Raw genomic sequence first — 18,821 nt, 5'->3', positions numbered from 1 at the left:
GAAAAACAAAGGATTGTCTGAGTGATTTTCTGCATATTCGTAAGAAATCTGGAAAAGAGCTGCTTCAAGCCAGGAATGTAAAAGTTATTTTTGTCTAACCCAATTTATCAAGGTTGTGTAGCCATGTCACTTTAGAACCATGTCAGATCAGTCTCTTTCGGTTTACAGTTTCAGTGTCTGTTGGTCTGGTTCCTCCTAAAGGCTTTAGGGGAGAAATTGTCATCTTGCCTTTACTGGCTTCCAGAAACACTGTGCAGTGCTTGGCTGATAATTTCTTCCTTACATCTCTTCAACCCCTTGCTTCCACTGACACATCCCTTCAAACAACCAAGCAACTCACTATAATCTCCTGTTTCTCTTATAATGATCTCTGTAATAACAACATTGAGCCCACCCGGAAAGTCCAGGAAACTCTTCCCATCATAATAATCTTAATCACATCTGCAAAGTTCCTTTTGCCAACATAATGACAGCTTCCAGGGATTAGGGCATGTTTACATTTGTTTTATTTTGGTTTTTGTTTGAGATCACACCTGACGTACACAGGACTAACTTATGTCTCTGTGCAAAGGGATCACCTGCAGGAGACATGGAGATGGATGCCAGTGATAAAACCCAGTTAGCCAGAAGCAAGGTAAGTGTGCTTCCCACTGTATTATCTCTCCAGATCCTGGACACGCATATATTTAGCATACTGCCATTCACATTATTATTGCCAAGCTTCTCCTATGTTGATAGCAAAAAATTCATTGTACAAAGAGTGAAAACTAGATTATTTTCAGGAGGGGTGAGGTTGGGCCATACCCGGTGGTACTCAGCGCTGTCTACTGGCTCTGCACTCATGGTTCATTCCTGGCGGTGCTCAGGGGACCATCAGAAGTGCCATGGGTTAACTTGAGTTAGCCACTTGCAAAACAAGCACACTACACACTGCAGTATTACCCCAGCCCCCCAAATTGAATTCTATACCAAACTTTGCCATTCCTTTCTAGTTGGTTAACCTTAGATAAGTCCTTTCATCTATTCAAGGATCAGTTTCTTCACGTGTAATCTGTGATAACAATAACACCTAGCTTAGATTGTGTGACTGGAACATAGAAAGTTGCTTGTAAGCACAGTAATCATCACAGTTCAGGTGTAAGGCTTTGATAAGTGCATAGGCTTTTTTCCCACTACACACACTAAGCACAGTTAGCCCTTTGGTCGAAAAGAGGGTATGTGCCTGATGGTATGTTTGGGAGCCTAAGATGGGAATCCTTTGTTTTCGGCAAAACAGTGGGACCTTAAACACCCGAAACCATGACTGTTTGAATGCTTGTAGGGTAAGAAGCTTTGGAACAGAGCCAACTTTATCCTATTTCTCTACAAGAGAATTCCCCAATATCTGAGGGGGTAAACGCGACCAGAATTCCAGTCAGTCACCTGGTTAAAATTCTTCTTCAGGCAACATAACCCCAAGCACTAAGCAGGATTACAATGATCCTATGATCAGTGCAAGGCCCCCACACACTTGCCTTACACAAAATGAGACATGATGATATGATTAAGTTAAATGATCTTAAGACAGGGGCAATTTCATGGATTATACAGGAAGTTCCATTGTAATCACAGGGGTTCTTGAAAGAGGGAGATAAGAAACAGATTAAGATAAAGGCATGAAATATGGAAGCAATAGTTACAGCAATGAGCTAAGGAATGCACACATTCTCTAAAATTAAACAAAATTCATGGAAGAAGTCAGGTCAATAATACAGTGGGTAGGGCATTTGCCCAGCATGTTGCCAACCAGGTTTGATTTCCAGCACCCGGAATGGTCCCCCAAGCACCACTAGAAGTGATTCCTGAGTGCAAATCCAGGTGTAAACCCTGGGATTTCCATATATGGCCCCATAAAGAACAAACAAAAATCAAAGAAATTATTTTTCCCTTTAGACTCTGGAGGAAACTCTGTCCTACCAACATTTTTATTTTGCCCTATAAAACTCACTTCAGACATCTGATTTTAAGAAATATAAGACAATGCATTTTACATTGTTTTAAGCCAATAAATTTGGGTTAGTATATCACAACAGCAAAATAAATACAGCTAGACATCTGAGAGTGTGAGAGAGTAAAGGACAACTTTAATGTACATACATATTACCTTGATATCTTGTTCAAATGAAGACTCTGCTTCAATAGTTGTTGGAAAGAGCATGATCATTTGAATTTCTATCAAGATATCAGATAAAACCAATGCTTCATATATGATCCATATTATGTTTAGCAAGAAGCTAAAACACACTGAATTATACCCCGGTAATATTTCACAATTAATTCATGAAAACTGTTTCAAACCCATCATGCACCATATTATCATATTATCATACCCACAACCGTGTGAAGTTGGTGTCATTGTCCCCATGTCATACCTGAAGAAAATCAATGAGGTGACCCATTTGTACAAAATCAAAAATCATCTTGAGCCAGCCCCCAAATGTTTTAAATACAGAGCACATGGTTTTGCCACTGGAAACAATGGCAAACTTTTGTTCTCACCTCTGGCAGAATTATTATACTGATTTGCGGAGCTTGCTTTAAGGATTGGGGTATGGACCACACCTGGAATTACTACTCTTTGATTATTGCTTAGGGTTGTTTACTGGTGGTGATTGGGTGACCATACCAGGCTGGAGACTGAATCAGGGCTCTCAGATGCAAAGCAAGTATTCCAGACCTTTATATACCTAGCCTAAGGAGTGCTTTTTAAACTTAAAGTTTTATTAAGGAGTTTTTTTTTATTTCTTTGTTTGGGGCCACACTCAGTGTTGCTCAGGGCCAACTCCTGTCTCTGTGATCAGGGATCACTGCTGGCGGGCTTGGGGGACCAAGTGGGGTGCCAGGAGTGAACTGCGGTCAGCTGTGTGCAAGGCAAATGTCCTTCCCAATCTACTATTGCCCCGGCCCCAGGAGAACTTCCTTAAGGAAAAAAATTAGGGCGAATTCTTCTGTACACTTTTTTTGTCCAGAAATGCAAACATTCCTCACTGCAGTCATTATTCAAGTTATAAATACTTGTGTCCCTGTGTCTATCCTTCTATACCAAGACACAGCCACACACAACTCTGGTGCAGAGCATATACTCAATCTTGTTAAATGGAACAGAAATTACTGTGTGCCCTTTTATTTGTTGGTTTTTGTTCGGGGGCCACATCTGGCAGTGGTCAAGTTGACTACTGTATCTTCCCTCAGAAATTATTCCTGGCAATGCGCAGGTGACTATTGGGGATGCCAACGATCTAACCCAGGTCAGCTGTGTGCAAGGCAAATGCCCTACCCACTGAAATATCATTCTGGACCTTCGTGTGCCCTTTTTACAGAAGGCTATCTGAGGTTTTAGCTCATCTAAGGAGTCAATTCAGCCTTCCTGCTAGATTAACAGTGAAGTACTGTTTCAGGTTTGGTATCTGCCTATTTTGCCTCACTCCAATAAGGCAGCGTCTGAGCTCTGATTATCTAGAATATGCTAGATATGCCACTAACTATCCCAGATGTCAAAGTGTCACTCTCAACACCTCCCTGTAAAGCATTTAAAACTAGCTACAGAGGTCACACGTAACACTAACAATTCCAGAATCTCTTGTTGTATGACTGAAATATCAATAGTTTGGGGAAATCCCGGAGTAGTTCCAATGCACACAAAAGGGTAAAGAACCACTGCAACAAAAGTATTGATTTTCTTTTATTTTGGAGGGGATGGTTTGGGCCACATTCAGTGATGATCAGGACCTACTCTTGGCTCTGCACTTAGTTACTACTCCTAACAGGTCTCTGGGGGAGGCATTTTGTTGCTGGATCAGCTGCATGCAAGGCCCTATTCACTGTACTCTCTCTCCAACCCCAAAAGCATTAATTTTCACATTCCAGTTATACAGCCAGAAGTATTCTACCACCTCATAATTGTCAGAGATGCAGATTCTTGGGCCCATACCAGGTTGAATGGATCAGAAGCTCTGGGAGTGGGACTCAAGAATCTGGGTTCTAACAAAGCCTCCATGTGATTCTGATACTTTTGATTCTGAGGATGGGCTTGTAAAAAGCCATCTAAGTGTACATCTAGGTACAAAATTGAACCCAGTGTCATACACCTAAAATGGGCCTTCTGCTGCATGTATCAAATAATAACTGCTGTCAAGTTGATGACTAGAAGACCAAGTTTCCACTTTATAGCCCCTTTGAGTCTTTGTAAGAGGCACATCTGCCAATGGCCCCCTCAGACTGTCAAAACATCATGGAATAGAATATTTAGCTTGCCTTGGTCTCCACTCCCTCACTTAAAACACTAATGTTGCACATTTGTGCTCTAGGCGAACTGAGTAAATAAGCTTCTAACAGCTCTTTTCCCCCACACCTCTCTTGATGGTATCCAAGATGAGAGTAGCTGGCAAAAGGTTAGTTCTACTGTGCACAATCTAAAATAGGAGTGACCTTATGCTGCTGCCCTCTAAAGCAGAATACAGCTCACCTACCCCAGTACCACCACCCTCTGGCAGAACTCTAACAAGTATTTTCCCTGTGAAATGAAAATTCTCCCAAGTCAACAATAGATCATGCCTCACCTCCCCATCTCCTGCTCCAGAGATACTCAAGATCAAAAGAAGCAAGGCTGGGTGCCACTACTCATGAGCAGAGACATCCAACATGTTGTAGAAGACTATTTCCATGGAATCAGAAATTCACAACAGACAGCCGCTTCACATAGGGAAGGGCTTTATTCTAAACCAAATGACAGATATTAAGAGTCCTAAACGTCTAAATCCTTAACACACTGTTTTGATCAATGAGAAAAAAGAACCAGATACCCTTGAAATGCGGGCTTAGGAACCCAAAATGAGAAACAGCTTAAGACCTACATCCACTTTCCTTAAAGTATCCTGGACCCTGAAATAACTTGCTTGCCCTAACTTCTCACATCAACTGATTATGATCACCTTGCTTGACTGAATGCAACCATAATAGTAACTGGCAATAAGTTTCTAAGTAATTGCTTAATTAAGCTGAAATTTGTTTCTCAGCTAGTACTTGAGCAGGGTTTGGGTGTGGAGTGGAAAATTATTATCAATCTCTGAAGACAAAATATGATTCATGTCAATTATGTCTTCTGCCAGACAGGAGACCTGACTCATGTCCCAGTCTCTCCAAACAGAGCCCTCAAAGCATCAATGAAGCCTGGCGAGACGGTGTGCATCAGGTACTTAGGAGTTGTCTGGCAACTTGGTTGTTGAAAGAGGAGGGACAAAGCAGGCTCAGGGCATAGGATATGTGCCCTTTGATTGCTACCTTCAGAGAGATGGAGAAGGAAGAGGTTGAGGAGTTAAAAGGAGATGGTGAATAATTCTTAATGACCAGCGGGATTCTAAAGATGGCAAGCTGCCAGCATAAATGGCCAGGGAAAAACAGAACTGTGCCACAGCCATGAGCCCACAGCTCCTTTAGCCCTTGGGAATTTGAGCTGAGTAAGTGGGAATCATGCCTCTTCAGGACATGCAGTCATCATTCCCATTTGGAGTGACCCTCGCTGTCCTGTCCTTGCTCATCATTGCAGCTAATTCACTAGTGGCTGTGGCTGTGCTGTTTTTGATCCACAAGAATGATGGCGTGAGTCTCTGTTTCACCTCAAACCTGGTTGTGGCTGACGCTGTGCTTGGTGTAGCCATCTCTGGCTTGGTGACAGATCAGCTCACCAGCCCACCTGGCCCACACAGAAGACCCTCTGCAGACTCAGATGGCATTTATCACTTCCTCAGCAACTGCCTCTGTCCTTACAGTCATACTGATTGCTTTTGACGGGCACCTTGACATCCAGCAGTCCCTCTGCTACTTTCAGATCACAAATGGGTTTGTGGCTGGGGCCTGCATTGCCGGGCTGTGGTTGTTCTCTTATCTGATTGGTTTCCTCCCATTTGTAGTCCCTGTATTCCAGCAGACCACCTACCAAGGACCCTGCAGCTTCTTCCCTGTGTTTCACCTGGTCTATGTACTAGCCCTCTTCTGTGCTGGCTTCTTCCCAGCCCTGCTCATCTTTGTCTTCCTCTACAGTGACATGCTCACGGTTGCCTCTGTGCACAGTCAACAGGTCCGAAAGATGGAGCACGCAGGAGTCATGGCTGGGGCTTAGAGGCCCTCACGAACTCCCAACGACTTCAAGACCATCTGCACTGTGACTGTTCTCATTGGAACCTTCATTCTGTCTTGTACTCCATTCCTTATCACGGACATTGTACAAGAGGCACTGCCAGGAACGCCACCTCGACATAGTATTGGAAGGGTACCTGTGGCTGCTCAGTGTGGGCAACCCTCTACTCAACCCACTGTTCTTTGCCTAATGGCAGAAGGAGGTGTGGCAGCAGCTCTACCAGATGGCTGTAGGAATCAAGAAGGGGCTTGCCTCACTGCTTCTCTTCCTCTCAGCCAGAGATTGTGGCCCAGATGGATCCAGAGGAATCTCCTGTCATATTACCACTATCTCCTAGCTTCATGGCTGAGAAACACGGTAAGGGGAGAGAGTTTCATAGGAACTCTCCTTCCCTTACATGCCCTCCTAGCCCCACTCTGAACAAGGAGATCATATGGAGCTTGTGGAATAAGAACACTTATTTCAGGCTATTAAATCCAACCAACCCCATTGTTTGTTTCACCGGGAAATGAGGTAAGATGCTGACTTTCTCCTTGAATCATTTCCCCCCGATTCTCCTATACTGGTATACTCACTGAAAGTACTATTTCTCAACTAGGGGGCATATATCCTCCTGATGAACCCCTTTCTTTAGGTCAATGATCACTTACTTGTAGAATGGTGAGATCCTGGTGGTGTATCTGTAATACAGATCTTGGAGGATCCTGTTGTACTGGGTTTGAACACCCTGCTTGCCTAGGGCTTTGATGACTGTTTCAGTCTCAACAGAATCAAATGCCTTCTTAAAATCGATGAACATTAGACAGTGCGGCCTCTTGAACTCCCGAGAAACCTCAATGAGCTTGGTCACCGTGTGGATATGGTCGATCGTGATGAATCCTTTTCAGAACCCGACTTGCTCACATGGTTGTTCTTCGTCTGGTGTTCTGTCTATTCTTCTCAGGATGACTCGAGTGAACAACTTGTAGAAAACAGACAACAGGCAGGCAGATCGGGCGATAGTTGCCGATGTCGTGGATGTCTCCCTTCTTGTACAACAGAATGGTCCTCCTGGTTTCCCATTGGGACGGAACCTTGCATTCAGACAGGTAGCATGTGAAGAGCCGAGCCACTGTATTGACGAGTACTCGCGGCAAGTTCTTCAGGTGTTTGGGTCTGATCTTGTCTGGACTGGGTGCTGTACGCTTCTTTACCGAAGAAATGGTGTGTCGGATTTCGGAAGAGGAACAGTGGGAACGACAGATCCATCCTGCGGAATTTGGTATGTGGGCAGGTGGATGTGACTATCGAAGAGGTATGAGTAGAAGTCATGGATAATCACCCTTTTAAATCATTTTCTGATGTGGTTAAATATTTTCTTCTTGTGGAGTTCAACCAGTGACTTGTATATCCTTGATATCAACCCTTTATCAGATGGGTATTGGGTGAATATCCTTTCCCATCTGGGCTGGAGCGATAGCACAGCGGGTAGGGCATTCGCCTTACAAGCGGCCAACATGGCCGACCCGAGTTCGATTCCTCTGCCCCTCTCGGAGAGCCCGGCAAGCTACCGAGAGTATTTGATATGCCAGACACAGTAACAACCAAGTCTCCAATGGAGACGTTACTGGGCCCGCTCGAGCAAATCGACGATCAACGGGAGGGCCTTAACCTTTACCTTTACCTATCGTGTAGATTATCTTTGTATCCTAGTCACTGTTTCTTATTTTAAGATAGTCCCATTTGTTTATGGGGGGGAGCAATATGCTGGAGCGATATGCTGGAGCGATAGCACAGCGGGTAGGGCGTTCGCCTTACAAGCGGCCAACATGGCCGACCCGAGTTCGATTCCTCCGCCCCTCTCGGAGAGCCTGGCAAGCTACCGAGAGTATTCAATATGCCAGACACAGTAACAACCAAGTCTCCAATGGAGACGTTACTGGGCCCGCTCGAGCAAAATCGACGATCAACGGGAGGGCCTTTACCTTACCTTACCTTACCTTACCTAAGATAGTCCCATTTGTTTATATATTGTTAACTTCTGGGGGGCCACACCCATTCGTGCTAGGGCTTCCTCCTAGCTTTGTGCTCAGGAACCATTCCTGGAGGTGCAAGGCAAGCACTTACTTGATGTACTATGTTTCTAACCCTGAAAATGATCACACTTTTTAAAAAATTATTAATTTATATTTTGTGGTTTACTTCACATCACTTGATCACTTGGTCTACAATACTATTAATAGTGTTTTCTAATGCACATATTGTCAACACAACACCCACCACCATTGTAGCTCCTCAAGGATCCTAACATGCCTCCCTTTCAACCCCTAACCCCAACAATTCAATTGTGTATATCAATTATTTTTATAGAAGTAATTATTTAAAAATAAAGTAATACACCAAAGGACTGAAAGTGAAAACACATGGCCAACTTGCAATTAAAAATGCAAATTAGAGTATCCTGAATATAACAAAGTATAACTTGCAGAGGAAAAAATACAGCCCAGTGTTGTCAGAATGTAAAAAATAATTAGACATAGCTTCATAGTGTTGATGGTTCCACATACTTGGTCTTTCAGAAAGGCAATTTAATAAGACAAATTAGTGGTTCTATCAACCTGTTATTTTTGCATCTTCCGCTTCCATTTTGGGGATTGTAGTCTAAGGAAGTCATTAAAAAGGCAAAATTTAAAAGGACAGTAAAATATTCACATGATTATTAAACATGATTTTAAAAAGTAAGGCAAGGGATGACTGGAGAGATAGCACAGTTCATAGGGCATTTTGCTTGCATGCAGCTGTCCCGACTTCAATCCTTGGCATTTTATATGCTCCTCCAAGTACAGCGCTAGGAATAATCTCTGAGCACTGGTGGGTGTGGCCTTAAAACCAAAGTAAGCCAAGTGAGCCTTTTTACAAATTAAAATATTGCAACTATATACTCATAATATAAATTAACTGCATGTTTAACAAAAGATACAAATAGGGGGCCACAACCATCTGTACTCAGGGCTTACTCCTAGCTTTATGCTCATGAATCACTCCTGGAGGTGCAAGGCAAGTACCTTACTCAAGGTACTATCTCTCTAATCCTGAAACTGATGACATTTTAAAACAAATAATTGACTTATAGCCCATCGTATACTTATAACAATCCAAATAAACTGAAAAATCAAACTAATAATCGTGAAGATTTTTTTTTGTTGTTGTTCTTAACTAGTTAACACCTTTCTCATTGAAAAGCATCAGCAGGAGGTTGGAGCGATAGTACCGGAAGTAAGGGATTTGCTTGCATGGGGTCAATCCACGTTTGATCCCTAGCATCCCATATGAGCCCTTGAGCACCTCCAGGAGTAATCCTGACGGCAGAGCCATGAGTAACCTCTGTGCATCCCAGCTGTGACTCAAAAAGCAAACTTCAGGGTATATGGTGCCGCCAGCAGGTCAGTCTGTACCTGTGAGGTGAGTGCATCAAGCAGCCTGATGGCACCGTCAGACTCTCAGATACCCCAAAATTGCTGCTGTGCCTTTGGCCAGACCCCAAAAACTTCGGGCAAAGTTTACCAAGAAAGTAAACGGCAAAAATTAAGGTATGTGGGAGACACACCCACAAACCATCTCTGGCTCAGCTATATAATTGGAGGAAAGGACTCTATGGTTCCTGATCGAACTGCTTAATGGCCATAATACCAGAGACTCTGAAATGAATCTCGGAACCTAAAGGCTTTAGGCAGAAATGCGTCCTGTTCCTGCAGTAGGTTACTGGTGCTGGGTCAATCCAGGTAGGAATAGGTTTCAGGCCTTAGCCTGTTCCCCCTGGCGGCCTGGTGACCGCCATCCTCCAGAGGCCACAGGACAGTCAGGTTTAGGCCTGCAGTGACGAGACACGCAGAGCCTCACCAGATGGGGCTGGAACTGGCCCTTTCCTCCTCATCCCAATGAGACCCCGAGTCACCGCCTACAATGTCCTCTGGCTCCTGATCAAGAAGATTAATGGCCATGATCCCAGAGACTCAGAAACAAATCTTGAAACCCAGCGGCTTTTGGCAGAAATGCATCTGGACCGCATACAAGGTGGCCGCCACCTCAGAGCTCATTGGAAAGCCAAGTATGAGCCGGTGGTGGTGGGGCAACTGCAGTCTCATGGGAAGGGGGATGGTATCGGCTCGTCCTTCACACCCTACCGAGGTCACGAGTTGCTCCCCAAGAGCGGCTCGGCATCATGACCATGGCTCCAGAGGCAAAAGAAAGTGCATAGCTTGTGGCAGAAAAGTGAGTGGACCATGCATTAAACTATGGCGCCATGCCTTCTTGGGAGGGAAAGGTTGTTGCCCCCTTCCGCCCTCTCCCCCCCCCAAATGGCAGCAAGGTGGCTGCTGCCTTCGAACTTATTGGAAAGCTAGGTATGAGCTGGCAGTGATGTGGCAATTGCAGTCTCAAGGGAAGGGTGGCAGTACCGGCTTGTCCTTCACACCCTACTGAGTCAAGAGTTGCCCCCCACGAGCAGCTCTCCAGCATGGCCATGGCTCCAGAGGCAAAAGGACTTAGTCCAGAGCCCATCAGCTTGCAGCAGAAAAGTGAATGGACCATGCATTCATCTATGACGCCATGCCTTCTTGGGACGGAAAGGGTGTTGCCCCCTTCCGCCTTCTTCCCCCCCTCAAATGGCAGCAAGGTGGCTGCCACCTCAGAGCTTGTTGGAAAGCTAGGTATGAGCCAGTGGTAATGGGGCAACTGCAGTCTCATGGGAAGGGGGGCAGTACCGGCTTGTCCTTCACACCCTACTGAGTCAAGAGTTGCCCCCCACAAGCATCTCTCCAGCATGGCCATGGCTCCAGAGGCAAAAGGACTTAGTCTAGAGCCCAACAGCTTGTGGCAGAAAAATGAATTGACCAAGCATTAAAGTACGGTGCCATGCCTTTCCCGGGAGGTAAAGGGCGTTGCTCCATTCCAACTCACCCCCCGCCCCCGGCAGCAAGGTGACCACCATGTCAGAGCTTATTGGAAAGCCAGGTATGAGCCAGCTGTGACGGGGTAACTGCAGTCTCATGGGAAGGGGGATGATACCGGCTCGTCCTTCACATCTGAGGTCATGAGTTGCCCCCCACGAGTGGCTTTCCGGCACGGCCATGGCTCCAGAGGGAAATGGACTTAGTCCAGAGCCTGACAGCTTGCGGCAGAAAAGTGAGTGGACCATGTGTTCATTTATGGTGCCATGCCTCCCCAGGAGGGAAAGAGTGTTGTTCCCTTCCGCCTACCCCCTGCCCCAGGCAGAAAGGTGGTCACTGCCTCAGAGCTTTTAGGAAAGCCAGGTATGAGCCAGCGGTGATGGGACAACTGCAAACTCATGGGAAGGGGGATGGTACCCGCTCATCCTTCACACCCTACCAAGGTCACGAGTTGCCCCCCACGAGTGGCTCTCCAGCACAGCTATAACACCAGACACACAGAAACTAATCTCGTAATGATCTGGTTCTTTGCAGAAATCCAAAATCATTATATGACATTATATGATTCTCATACCACCTATAGAATACAAAGTACTTCACAATGCCATTTCAGCAATTCTGATTGTTGGGGGGGATTCTAAACAATAATGGTGCATCTTTTGTCAAAATAATGAATGTAATGAATGTAGAGAAGAGTTAAGTAGAAATCATCTGCCTCACAGGCATTGGGAGGGGTAGGAGGGGGTATAATGGGGTTCTTGGTGGTGAAAAATGAGTACTGGTGAAGAGAAAGGTGTTTGGTCATTGTGTGACCGAGACTTAAACTTGAAAGTTTTGTAAATTTTACCACAGTGATTCAATAAATAAACATAAGAAGAAATAAATAAATAAAATCATAAAAAAGTCAGGTGGAGTTCATGCCCAATTCAATCAGCTAATCACTGGCTGAATAAATATAAATAGCAGTATTCCTACATAAAGAAAAAAAAGCAAAATTCATTCATTCATTAAATAAATAAATAAAACCATCATCAGAGTCATTACTAACATCTCTTCAAAAGCCAATTCTAACCATAAACTAAGGGGAATGGGAAGGGATGGTATTATCTGTTTCTCACAAGCATAAGAGCAAAGCCTTAGTTGAGACTGAATGGTTTCTTTAAAGAACCTATATGTCTTCAATCATTCCCAAAGTTCTGTTCTCCATTCTAAACGGAAAACACAACATTTTAAAAATTTTTTCTTATTAGTGAAACACCATGAGGTACAGTTATAGACTTACAGATTTTTGTGTTTGGGTTTCAGTTATACAACGATCAAGTACCCATCCCTAAAAAACACAACATTTTGACTCATGTTCATTATAGAGTGAAAAGTAATGCAATATTGTGGGGGGTTGGGTTTTGTTACTGTTTGTTTACAGGCCATACCTGGTTGTCCTCAGGACTTACTAAAACAAAAGGCTACCTTGCCTTACAGGAAATGCTCTGTATCACATGTTCCTTTAAAGGTAAATACCAGGGGCACAGCGTATAGGGCATTTGCCTTGCACACGGTCAACCCAGGTTTGATTCCCAGCATCCCATGTGGTCCCCCGAGCACTGCCAGGAGAGATTCCTGAGAGCAGAGACAGAAATAACCCCTGAGCATCCATGGTGTGACCCAAAAAGCAATAAATAAATAAATGAATAAGGATCCATACCAAGAACGTGCAATGGGATGCTCGGGGGCCATGGTGGATTGCCTGTCCCAGACACATTTGCTTTGCCAGTGCTTAGCACCTCACTGCAGTCTGGCTTTTCCTCCCTTCAACCCCATCAGCTCTCCACTCATTTCGCCACTAGGGTGAAACCTGTGTCCGGTCTGACAGCTCTCCCTTATAGCTCTAGTTCGATATCCCCATTGTCCACTTCCAGAGGTTTTCCTAAATCCAGCATGCCTAATCCAATTTTGTTATCCCCTTATCACAGAACCCCAGACTAGCATAAATGGTGGCAAGAGAGACCAAGAAAACAGCTGGTGATAAGATGAGGTTCTGGCATGGTTGAGTCAATGTCCGTTGGACAAAAAGGGCACTATGTTCAAGGGCCAGAGAGATAACAAAGGGGTTAAATTGCCTTCCTGGAGCATGCAGCCACATAAGCTGCCACACGACCTCATATACTATACCTCACTTATGAAAAGTATCACACATTTGTTTTGTTTCTAATAAACATACTTGTATTCTCATATATTTGGGCTTAAGTGTCTCCAAAATTAAAAACAACAATCCTCACACACTTTTACCCTTTATTGAAGTGGAAGGTTCTCATTGGTGGGATTGGTATATGAATATTATCTGTAATGAACGATTTCTGTAAAGAACTATTGTGAACTACGTTTATGAAAATAATATATTTATATAATGAAAAAAATAATTGAGTTCCTTGTACATAGCCAACCCCACATTCAATCCTGGCACTGTATATGGTCTTCTCGGCACTGTGAATACCCTAACCATAGAGCCAAAATTAAGCACTGAGAAGAGCAGAGCTGAGTTGTGACCCCCAAACCAACCCACACTCCAAACCAAATAAAATATTTTTTAAGACACAATACTGTCGGTTGGGGATCAAGGAGCCTAAGATAGCTTGTTCTGTATTTCTTTGGAGATGACTTGGGAAAAGAGAGGTTGACCCTGCAGTTGAGGTGATTCCACTTTGAAAAAAGATGGGAGGTATAAGGCCTACACTACAAAGATGGTCATGTTTGCACTAATGCTCTCTATCAGAGTGATGGCAAATGGATGACAGTTCAGGAGTAGAAAAAAGAATAAGAGAGCGTTTCTGCAGAGCATACAAATTGGCTCTCATTTCCAACAGTGGAGAAATGGAAGCAGAACTACCAGAGAAGTGCAAATAGAGCCACAGATCTCCGAGAAGAAATGCTACATATTTAATACATCGTGGGTCGGCTATGTCAAAGCCAAGACCAACTGGTTGGTAAACCCTGGAACACGGCATGGTGAGGGGGGCCTCCTGAGGCCAGGCCTGAGGATGTCTGCTCTGCATGCACCCTTCCAGCCTCAATTTGTTGTGCCCTAGTAAGAACCAGTACTTCTCTCATTGCAGAAGTCCCTGGGGTTGCTTTTCTCTTCACAATCAAAATCACTCTGAAGATAAACATTTCAAATGTAAAGCAGGTAGCAAAGCTTTCACACAAAAGTCATGGAGAATTTAGCAATATCAAATTCATAGTATGAAATTATAGGGGTGTAAAGGATGTAGAAATTCTTCCCCACTAGAATATCTAATTCAACAATATGGAAGTCACTCTGACGAAAAACATTACAAATTTAAAGCATGTAGAAAAACTTTCTCATGAAAGTCATGTAGAATTCAACAATATCAAATTCATCACTGTCACTGTCACTGTCTTCCCGTTGTTCAATGATTTGCTCGAGCGGGCCCAGTAACATTGTGAGATTTTTTCCTGTGTTTTGCATATCGAGTACATCATGGGTTGCTTGCCAGGATTTGATGTGTGGGCGAGATACTCTCGGTAGCTTGCCGGACTCTCGAGATAGGCAGAGGAATCAAACTCGAGTTGGCCATGTTGGCTTCGTGCAAGGCAAATGCCCTACCCTCTGTGCTATCGAAATCAGAGGAGTATAAAGCATGTAGGAAATCTTTCCCACTAAAATCATACCGACTGCAACAATATTGAAGTCACTCACAAGATAAAATTTTTAAAAATAAAGTATGTAGCAAAACTTTCATGCATAATTCAGCAATATCAAATTCGTAAAGTAGGAAATCCTAGGGGGGTAAAGCATGTCGGAAATCTTTCCCACTAGAATCATATCTAATTCAACAATATGGAAGTCACTCTGATGAAAAACCTAATAAATGTAATGCAGGTAGTAGAACTTTCTAAGAACATTCATGTAGAATTCAACAATACCACATTCATACAGTAAGAAATCCGAGGGGTGTGAAGCATGTAGGAAATACTTTTCACTGAAATAATACATAATTCACCAATATCAAAGTCCGACAGGTGAGAAAGCATTCTCACTAAAGTTACATCAACGTCAACGATATAAAATTGTTACAGGTAACAAACCCCATGAATGTTCAAGGAGGAGGTAGAAAAATGCTCTCACGATCAGGGACGAGACAGGGATGCCCACTCTCTCCACTGCTTTTCAATATAGTACTGGAAGTACTTGCAATAGCGATTAGGCAGGAAAAAGATATTAAGGGCATTCAGGTAGGAAAGGAAGAAATAAAGCTCGCACTATTCGCAGATGATATGATACTCTACTTAGAGAACCCAATAACTTCCACCAAAAAACTCCTAGAAACAATAGACTCGTATAGTAAAGTTGCAGGTTATAAAATCAATACCCAAAAGTCCATGGCTTTCCTATACACAAACAGTGAGAGAGAAGAAAGCAACATGAAAAAAACAATCCCGTTCACAATTGTGCCCCAGAAAATCAAGTACCTAGGAAACAGCTTAACTAAGGAAGTAAAGGACCTGTACAAAGAAAACTACAAAACGCTACTTCAGGAAATAAAAGAGGACATGAGGAAATGGAAAGATATCCCCTGCTCATGGGTCGGGAGACTTAACATTGTGAAAATGGCAATACTACCGAAAGCATTGTATAAATTCAATGCAATCCCTATAAGGATACCCATGACATTCTTCAAAGAAATGGAGCAAACACTCCTGAAATTTATATGGAACAATAAGCCCCCACGAATAGCTAAAGCAATTCTTGGGAAAAAGAAAATGGGAGGAATCAACCTCCCGAATTTCAAACTGTACTACAAAGCAGTAATAATTAAAACAGCATGGTACTGGAACAAAGGCAGAAATGCAGACCAATGGAACAGGGTTGAATACACTGACATCTCCCCTCAATCATATGCTCATCTAATCTTTGATAAAGGTGCAAGTAATGTGAAGTGGAGTAAGGAAAGCCTCTTTAATAAATTGTGTTGGCATCACTGGACGGCTACAAGCAAAAAAATAGGCTCAGAACTCTGCCTAACACCATGTACAAAAGTAAGATCAAAATGGATTAAAGACCTCAACATCAGACCAGAAACCATAACGTACATTGAAGATAAAGTTGGCAAAACCCTCCATGACATTAAAGCTAATGGTATCTTCAAAGATGCCATGCCACTGGCCGAGCAAGTGAAAACAGAGATAGATAAATGGGACTATCTTAAACTAAGAAGCTTCTGCACCTCCAAAGAAACAGTGACCAAAATACAAAGACAGTCTACAGAATGGGAAAGGATATTCACCGAATACACATCTGACAAGGGGTTGATATCCAGGATATACAAAATACTGGTTAAACTCCACAAGAAGAAAACATCCAACCCCATCCAAAAATGGGGCAATGAAATGAACAGAAACTTTCTCAAAGAAGAAATCCGAATGGCAAAAAAGCACATGAGAAAATGCTCTACATCATTAATCATCAGGGAGATGCAGATCAAAACCACAATGAGATACCATCTCACACCTCAGAGACTGGCCCACATTCAGAAGAACAAAAGCAACCGATGCTGGCGTGGATGTGGCGAGAAAGGGACACTCCTTCACTGTTGGTGGGAATGTCCACTGGTTCAGCCCTTATGGAAAACAGTATGGACGATTCTCAAAAAATTAGAAATTGAGCTCCCATTTGACCCAGCAATACCACTCCTGGGAATATATCCCAGAGAGGCAAAAATGTATAGTCGAAGTGACATCTGCACTTGTTTGTTCATTGCAGCACTCTTTACAATAGCCAGAATCTGGAAGAAACCTGAATGCCCAAGAACAGATGACTGGTTAAAGAAACTTTGGTACATCTACACAATGGAGTACTATGTAGCTGTTAGAAAAGATGAAGTCATAAAATTTACATACAAGTGGTACAATAAGGAAAGTATCATGCTAAGCGAAATGAGTCAGAAAGAGAGGGATAGACATAGAAAGATTGCATTCATCTGGGGGATATAAAGTAACAAAGTATGAGATTAATACCCAAGAATAGCTGAGATCAGCACCAGGAGTATTTCTCCATAACTTAGAGGCCAGCCAGGTATCCTAAAGGAAAGGGCAGTTCAGATAGAGAAGGGAGCACCAAATAAAGGATGTTTGGAGGATCCTCCCAGGAGGGGAGATGCATGTCGAAAGTAGACTATGGACTGAACATGTTTGCCACTCAATGCCTCTTTTGCAGACCACAACACCCAAAAGGAGAGAGAGAACACAGGGGATTGCCCTGCCACAGAGACAGGGGGGATAGGGGGATGGGGGTGGGAGGGATATTATCCATGGTGGTGGAAAATGGGCACTGGTGGAGGGATGGGTATCTGATCATTGTATAATTGAAACCAAATCACAAAAAATTGTAAATCTACAACTTTAAAATAAAATAAAATAAAATAAAGAGGAAAAAAAGAAAAAAAAAGAAAAATGCTCTCACAAAAATCATATCTAATTCAATTAAAAATCAAAAACCAAAGAGAAGACCTTGGAATCACCCAGGCCTTACGGCAGGTTTCCAACCATGGAATAATCCTCCTGGTCTTCTTTCTACTGTTTTGGGTGGTACTTTGTTGCCTCACACCTCACATTTGTGCGATTGCCTGATGAACCCTTTGTTCTTTCTGACGTTCTTCACTTACCAGAACTCCATCCAATCATATCCAAGTTACAGCATTTTCTCTTGTGGACTTGGACCAATCCTACCCTTGCCCCGAATCCCACAGTGTTCTGGGCTTATTCTTGGCTCTGCACTCAGGCAACTATACGGATGCCAGGTATCAAACCCAGTTGACCACATACAAGGTAAGCATCTTACCTGCTGACAATCATTCCAGTGCTAGAAATATTAAGTATAATTGTCTAACCTCAAAAATCTTTCCCTCTTACCACATGCTCTCATTCTATATATACCAATTTCCTTCTGCCCCTATATAATCACTGCTTACCATGAATAAAGTTGTATACTGACTACCAGACATTAGCCTGTGTCTTTTGGACATCTGTCAATAGTCTACTTTGCCTACAAGCTCCATGCACCAGGGAACCGTAGAGCTTGACAGCTCACCAAGGGTTCACCCCAGGGCAGCCATGTGCAAGGCTCACACCCTATCCACTGAACTTTTGCTCCAAAGAAGCCTTGTTTTAATACTTATCATCGTGATTTCCTAAGATATCTCCTGAAATATGCTGCAGTTCTTCCCAGTGCCAGAGATTAGTAAACACCACAGGGACACCACCAGAGCGTGGTGTGAAGTCAAACTCCTATTTATCCTCAGTATATTTTACCAGTTTCTGGAGAACAATCTCTTAGGAATCTTCAGACTACTCTTCTGGTCTTTAATTTTTCAAACCTTAACAAATTTAACATGGACCAAAAACACACGGCCCCTCACCAGAGAAGATGGAGTGGAGGGTGAACAAAATAGGGTAAGGGGCTTAAGGGATACACTTCCCCTGGAAAGGACACTAGGATAGAGAATCCCTATTAACTCTGCAGCTCAATTATCCCCTGTGTGCACAATGATCCTCTCCGAAGCATTCTACAGATGTTCTGTAATGTTCATTAAACTCTATGACATTCCTCAGAGACCCAGAACAAAGTTTAAGGACATCGGTTTAGGGACAGGCAGTGTGGATGGCAGTTTGGATGCAACAAAAGTGAATTGAAAGACACACTC

At 43.3% G+C, this 18,821-nt stretch overlaps 2 pseudogenes; both read left to right on the top strand.

Annotated features, from left to right (window-relative positions):
• The first annotated feature begins 5,523 nt into the window (after nucleotides 1-5,523).
• LOC130018087 (glucose-dependent insulinotropic receptor-like) lies at nucleotides 5,524-6,512 on the top strand (annotated as a pseudogene).
• Nucleotides 6,513-7,375: 863 nt separating this feature from the next.
• LOC130018088 (RNA-binding motif protein, X-linked 2-like) overlaps nucleotides 7,376-18,821 on the top strand; it is a 34,936-nt pseudogene continuing 23,490 nt past the window's right edge.

The sequence above is a fragment of the Sorex fumeus genome, unplaced genomic scaffold, assembly GCF_029834395.1.
Source record: "Sorex fumeus unplaced genomic scaffold, SorFum_2.1 ptg000236l, whole genome shotgun sequence".
Classification (NCBI taxonomy): Eukaryota; Metazoa; Chordata; class Mammalia; order Eulipotyphla; family Soricidae; genus Sorex; species Sorex fumeus.
This window is presented reverse-complemented; position numbering and strand designations above follow the sequence as displayed.